This window comes from Siphateles boraxobius, unplaced genomic scaffold (assembly GCF_051911475.1).
Source record: "Siphateles boraxobius isolate OS27281-9 unplaced genomic scaffold, OSU_SipBor_1 191, whole genome shotgun sequence".
Lineage (NCBI taxonomy): Eukaryota > Metazoa > Chordata > Actinopteri > Cypriniformes > Leuciscidae > Siphateles > Siphateles boraxobius.
In genome coordinates, this window is record NW_027508801.1 from 232,501 (window position 1) to 240,214 (window position 7,714).

General features: G+C 39.4%; 1 protein-coding gene across 1 annotated transcript in view; it reads right to left on the reverse strand.

The window, feature by feature from the left end:
* Positions 1 to 5,801, reverse strand: part of znf609a (zinc finger protein 609a) — a 157,299-nt gene extending 151,498 nt beyond the window's left edge. Inside the window, exon 1 of the mRNA XM_077235428.1 lies at positions 5,758 to 5,801. The gene's annotated coding sequence lies outside the window, so the exon portion shown is untranslated. The remainder of the gene's footprint in view (positions 1 to 5,757) is intronic.
* Positions 5,802 to 7,714: the final 1,913 nt, after the last annotated feature.

The following is a 7,714-nucleotide window of genomic DNA, read 5'->3' on the forward strand; positions in this document are numbered from 1 at the left end:
CCACCTATCCGTCCATCCATTCATCTATCTATCTATCTATCCATCCATTCATCCATCCATACATCCATCCACCTATCATCCATTCATCAATCTATCCATCCATTCATCAATCCATCCATCCATCTATCCATACATCCATCTATCCACCCATCCATACATCCATCTATCATCCATCCATTCATCCATCCATCTATCATCCATCCATTCATCTATCTATCCATCCATCCATCCATCCATCTATCTTATAACAGTTTTGATTGGCTGCTATTCAGTCAAATGGGGGATTTTCTTTTCAGTGGCTCTTTCTGCAAGTTACATTGTTACGCCAGTAGGTGGCGACACGTCTTATAAGTGATCATTGAATCATTCATTTAACGATTCTTCCATTACAAAGCATTCATTAAAGAATGAAACAAGTGACTGTCCTCATGAGCGAGTCACTGAATCATTCATTCACCCGATTCAGTTGATAAACACTGATTCATAAAAGTAAAAAAAAACTGAAACAAGTAGAAGCGGAACTGTTTATTCTGCTGTAGCTTCCACAAGATGACTGATAATATAATATTGTTTTTTAAATGTAAATTACTCAATATTAACATCTGGTATGTTAAACGATTGTAAAAGCATTATAATATTTGCAGTTGTGCTGTTATGTGCAGTTTGTGGTGCTGCTGAGGACGGTTGTAAAGCGGCATATGTAAAGCGCTTTGAGTACCTGGAAAAACGCTATATAAATTATTATTATTAATTGATTGCAGAGCCAAAAGTGCTCGGTTTGGATTCACCGATGGAAATATTTATATTTATACATTTGGCAGACGCTTTTATCCAAAGCGACTTACATTGCATTTCAACGTACACATTTACATTCTTATCAGTTCTTGCTTTCCCTGGGAATCGAACCCATGACCTTGACGTTGCAAGCGCCAACTAAAAGAAAAATCGGTTTACGCAAAAAAAAAGTGAATCATTGCTATTCACGCATCAGTTCCACCCATGACGTCCAGAGAGGTGGAGCTGGACATCCTCTGGTTCTGCAGTTGCATCACTTGTATTGAGAAGCTTTCATACAGTGAACGCGCTCACCTCTGCTATCAGATCGAGCGCTTTAGCCCTGAAATTATCCCCCAGAATCCGCTGAATGTGCTGTTTTTGGGAACAGGTGTCTGAAAACCCTGTACCAAGCACAAAACGAACTTCTACAAAGAGGAAATGGTTTATTCATGAGATCATGCCAGGCCACTGACGATATTCTGGGTTCGGCCAGACCTGGATTCACTGACCGCATCGCTCCCCTCGGGCTGTTGTTTGGCAGTGCGATGTGAACTACATGATCTGTGTGTATTTCTGTCTGCTCCAGTGTGCTGATGTATAGTCCTCTCTTTTTCTTATTTTCTGTCAAGTGAACAGGATCTTTTCTTTATTTTTGTTTTTGTAAGCATGTTTTAGAAGGTATGACAGCTGCAATATCACTGTAAATCCACAGACAGAGAGATAGATAGATAGATGGATAGATGGATAGATGGATGGATAGATGGATGGATAGATGGATGGATAGATGGATGGATAGATGGATGGATAGATGGATGGATAGATGGATGGATAGATGGATGGATGGATGGATAGATAGATGGATAGATAGACAGATAGATAGATAAATAGTTTAAAAGATGGATTGATAGATAGTAACTGAGGTTTTCCACCTCTTTACACAATAGTGTTTGAAACGCAGGGAAACTTTCTGGACGTGTTTATGGAAAACGAGGATCTGGAGTCTCTGGATCTGAATGATGTCTTTGTTTGGCCTATACTGCTGCTCGTAACACTAACACACACACACACGCACGCACACACACTCGCACACACACACTCGCACACACACACACACACACACTCACACTCACACTCACACACACACACACACACACACACACACACACACACACTCACACTCACACACACACACACTCACACACACACACACACACACACGCACGCACGCACGCACGCTCGCACACACACACTCACACTCACACACTCACAACACACACACGCACGCACTCACACTCACACACACTCACAACACTCACACGCTCTCACAGACACACACACACACACGAGTGAATAAAACCAGACGCATCGGAATACGACAAACCCTGGCGGTGACGTCGTGATGATTGTGATTTGAATTAGACGAGACTGACGTAACTTGACTCAGATGGAAACCTGCTATAGACATGATCTCATTAGCATAATCACTGGACCAGATCCAGAGTTCAGGACTGATCTGGAATCAGCCAATGCTCAAGAGCTGAGAGTCAAACATAAAACTGACCCCAGATCTGCGGCTGCAAACACACACACACATCTTCCCAAGAGCCACAGCTGGCAGTGAGTAACAGATGCTGGTGTAATGACACCCGGAGCGCGCGCACACACACACACACACACACACACACACACACCCTAAACCTACCCATCACACACACACACACACACATCTTCCCAAGAGCCACAGCTGGCAGTGAGTGAACAGATGCTGGTGTAATGACACAAGGAGCGTGCGCACGCACACACACACACACACACACACACACACACACACACACACACACACACACACACACACACCCAACCCCTAAACCTACCCATCACACAAACACACACACACACACACACACACACACACACACACACACACACACACACACACACACACACACACACCCTAAACCTACCCATCACACAAACACACACACACACACACACACACACACACACACACACCCTAAACCTACCCATCACACACACACACACACACATCTTCCCAAGAGCCACAGCTGGCAGTGAGTGAACAGATTCTGGTGTAATGACACCCGAAGCGCGCGCACGCACGCACACACACACACACACACACACACACACACTAACCCAACCCCTAAACCTACCCATCACACACACACACACACTAACCCAACCCCTAAACCTACCCATCACACACACACACACTAACCCAACCCCTAAACCTACCCATCACACACACACACACACACACACACACACACACACACACACACTAACCCGACCCCTAAACCTACCCATCTCACACACACACACACACACACTAACCCGACCCCTAAACCTACCCATCACACACACACACACACACACACAGTTGCATTTCGGATACTTGGCAGATGCTGTAACACTGAGCAGTGTGTGTGTGTGTGTGTGTGTGTGTGTGTGTGTGTGTGTGTGTGTGTGTGTGTGTGTGTGTGTGTGTGTGTGTGATGGGTAGGTTTAGGGGTCGGGTTAGTGTGCATGTGTGTGTGTGTGTGTGTGTGTTGGCTGGGACTGTTTAACGCTGGGATAAACATCATCAGAGTGAAAGAAAGGAAGAGAGAAGTAGGCCAGAGAATGAGGGAGAACTGAGACACACAGTCAGACTTACTTGCAGTATTTATTTCTTATTCTTAAATCAAGAAGCATTTACTAGAGAAGTAAAATGATATACGAAATTATATCTTGTTTTCTAAAAAAAAAAAGAAATTAAAAAAAGAAAAAAAAATTTAAGTGAGTTTTTGCTTTAAACAAGCAAAATTATCTGCCAATGGAGTATAAAAAAATAATCTTGTTTTCCATTTGAATTAAGATTATTTTTCTTAGTTTCCATTTGACTTGTTTTTTTTTCTAACTCCATTGCCAGATAATACTTGTTTTAAGCAAAAACTCACTTAAAAACTCAGTTTTCTTTTGAAAACAAGATATAATTTCTTATGTCATTTTATGTCTTATCTAAATGCTTCTTGACTTAAGAATTTTTAGATATTTGGACAGAAAACAAGACAAAAAATTCTAAGCCAGAGAAGTTCAACACAAGTCTGTCGGGAAAGTGAAACCGGAGTGAAACCAGTCTGAGCTGGTTTGCTGGTCTCATCTCGACACTATGTCTGTATTCACCGGTCCAGATCTGCACTTATCAGCCTTGAAAACCAGGCAGGAACCCGATGAAAAGCAGCTTTAATGTGACACTAAACAACCAAGACCAGCACTTCACATCTGTAATATAGGATGCATGCAACTTTCTGCATCAGTTCTTTATTCCTCAAGATGAAAACACAGAGCTATAACCAGATCATTCAATAATATGATGTTTTTTCAGCTGCTGGCCTATAATAAAGGACTTTGATCTTTGTTAGGAAAAATCCCCCTAACTGCTCGTTGTGAAAATCAATCGTTTTGTCTGTGAATCATCCATAGGCATTCCTGATCTTTGGACAGAACGAACATTCATGCTGGTTTAATCTGATCATATAACACCCTTTTACAGTCTTGATGTGTTTTTAGTCTCTACTAGAACAGGTTTTCCTGCTTGAATGTTGATTATTTTCCTCATATTCTCCATTGTTGCGGCTCCTCTCTTCCCAGTCTGTCAGTAACGCTCTGTTTACTTCCTGTCTCTATGAAGCCCCTCCTTCTGAAAAGCACACTGTGCTCTGATTGGTCGGCTGGAGCAGTGTGTTGTGATTGGTCGAGCGCTTCGAGTGTGTTTGGGAAATGTCCCGTCCCTTACCATAACCACCAGTTTAACACACTACTAACTAACTCAAGCAGGCCACGCCCCTTTATTCTGAGTATTAATTATTATAATGAGGAATATTGTGACGTGTTCGTTCCCGGGAGGAACTCAAGATACAATGAGTTCAGAAACACTGATATAGAGAATAACTTTTTCATGCTCGAACAGCAACATTACACACTGAAGAAAGATAGGTGGGTCCAATTTTGAATTATCATAATTATTTTAAAAAATCTATTATTTTCTATATATATATATATATGTTTTGTAGCACAAAAACAGACATTTAGGTATATTTTAAAAACTTCTTTGACAGCCCTTTCACTTTTTATGCTATCAGCATTTATGTTACATAAAATAATATAATAAGGTCTGAATTCATCAACACCCATCAACACCCCCCCCCCCCCCCCCACACACACACACACACACACACACACACACACACACATGTCTATAAAAAGTTCCTATTCTGCATCTGTTGGCGTCTGTCAGGTGTTTATCAGAAATGAGGCTCAAGTTTAGCTGAACACAGTCTCGTTTCCCTCATGCTTCTGTAGAAAACATCAGAGTATCATGTTCATGTTCCCAGAGGCTTTAGTTGACCTTGACTTCCAGCCACTCCTGCGGATCGCAGTGTGTTTTAACACACGACAAACACAGGCTCAGGGACACACACACACCTGGTGACGTGATGAGAACACACACGAGTGAAACTGTAGCGGTTCAACCGGTCACATCAAAATATAGTGATGAATAAAAAATATATTTATGCAAATAAATAAAAAATACTTTTTTTTTTAACAAATAATCAGCAACCCTACATAGGAAATTGTATTTGGATTGGATGCAAAAAAAAAAAAAAAAAACATCTTTAAGGATTAAACACTTTTTTTAATTAAATTGTCAGCTATAATGTCTTAAGATGGACGAAAATTCAAGTTAAAAACATTAAAAATTGCGTTTGATATTCCATAGCCTACAGAAAATGTGCATATGTTGCTCACTACAGATACTGCATACTTCAAAAACATCACAGGTAGTGAGTTAGCATGCTTTTTTATAACAATCCCGTGGATGAATGTCGTAAAATAGCCATAAACACTGAGATGCGCACATACACACCAATGCCATGATGATTATAAAGCAGGTGTTGATGTAATTACGGTCATTACCTGATCACTGTAAAACTCTCGGGTGAGGATGATGATGATGATGATGATGATGAAGACATCTATGAAAGACAGTAGATGTTAAACAAGTCATTTAGCCTCTAAAGTAAATGCATCTTGATTCAAGGATGATTAATTACTAAAACACTTATACGAACATCATTAGATACAGAGCTATTCTAGTTCTACTTTGTTTCATCCTGATAGAGATTTCTTGTGATGATGTTGTTTCAATAATAGTTTATATTTGCTGCAGGACTCGAGGGATCGAGGGAAATGGAAGTTTGGCATAATAAAAGTGTTTTTCCACAAACACGCCTCATTAAAGTCTTCTGCGTTTCCCCAGAACAGAGAAAACACTTCCAGCGCTCCTGCTTTCAGACGCAGGCAGACTTCATGTTTAATGTGCAATTCTAGGTATAAAATTAACATTACTGTAAATTTAACCCTCTGGTGTTCTTCGTGTGTTGGTGAAAAATGACAGAAATTATTTTTTAATTTCAATTAAATTAATGAACTATATTTTAGTTTGATAATATTTTTTATTTAATATTTTGTATTTTCAGTGGATTTTATGGTACTAAATTATATGTACGCTGTATTTATAATCCATTTATCCACTTTTTGAGCATAGACTTAAAAATTAAATTTAACTAACTTAATTAACTTAAACTTTGGTAAATCTTGAAAGCTTTAGAGCGACAGACTGAAGTTTGATCTCTTTTCAAAGACGACACTTGGCAGATTATTACTGAAGTGAAAAAGTTTTAAAAAGTGTACAAAAAAAGTTGCAGAATTTTACGTTTATTTTTATGACAAATGTGCACAAATACTATTTTCAATTTTTATATGAAAAATATAGTTTCAAAAACATGTTTTACTCTAAAACTGTGAGAAAATCAAAGCCATAAATCTAAAGTTGTGTTCCAAATTTGAGGTTGATATCTCAGTAAATGATGTTTCAGTGTGTGTGTGTGTGTGTGTGTGTGTGTGTGTGTTCGGCTGCAGTACCGAACGCTTCCACTTGAGGAAACTCGTCTCACATTCATTTCCAATGCGCTCATTTTTGTCCGCGAGGAGCACAAGTGTGACTATTTTTTTTATATGTCCATGATCTTATTTTGTGTGAACAAAGCCGCCTGTGAAAATAAATCTGTTAATCCTACAGAATGACCACTTATTTTCCACATGAATTAGTTGACTAGTCAGCGAGTCAATGTTTACCTCATATAAATCACTCATGCGACGCTGCATCAGCACTCTTCACTATTTCTGCACATGCAAACGTTCTTTTGCTGATAATATCTCCGGTGAGCTATTCTTGTAAGCTTTATACTTAAAGTCAACATGAAATCAAAATTGACAATTCTTATTTTTTATGGAATATTGCAGTGTTTATTATTATAAATGCTTCATCAGTGCACATCATTATTGTTTTAATAATCTTGAATCAGAATAAGTTCTTCTGTTCTCTGATGATGTGGGCGGGGCAAGCGGTCACTCACATGATATCAGCCAATAGGAAACCACAACCATCCAATAAATTCCCCAGAGACTACATCAAGCCCCGCCCACGTCAAGTCTAGCGCAACTTCCGTTTCATGACGACTGTTTGAAATTTGAAATGGAATACGGAACTTTCAGTTTTGAAATCAAACCAATTCTGATGATGTAATATTTATATAGAGATGCAACGATGTATCGGCCAATAATCGGTATCGGCTGATTAAAGCTATTATTTTCGCTATCAGCCGATTGTTTAAAAACAGCCGATGATCAGTGTGGCAAAACATAGAGAGCAAAGAGCTCAGTGCTCTATTACTTCAAAAAAAAAAGAAACAAAGTGTCATTTTTCAAATTCTGTACATTTTATCACAAAATTCAAACAATAAATGTCGTTTTGACGCTCTTTAATGTGACGTGACAGATCGTTGTAGCGCCTCAGTTCAAGCAACATCTT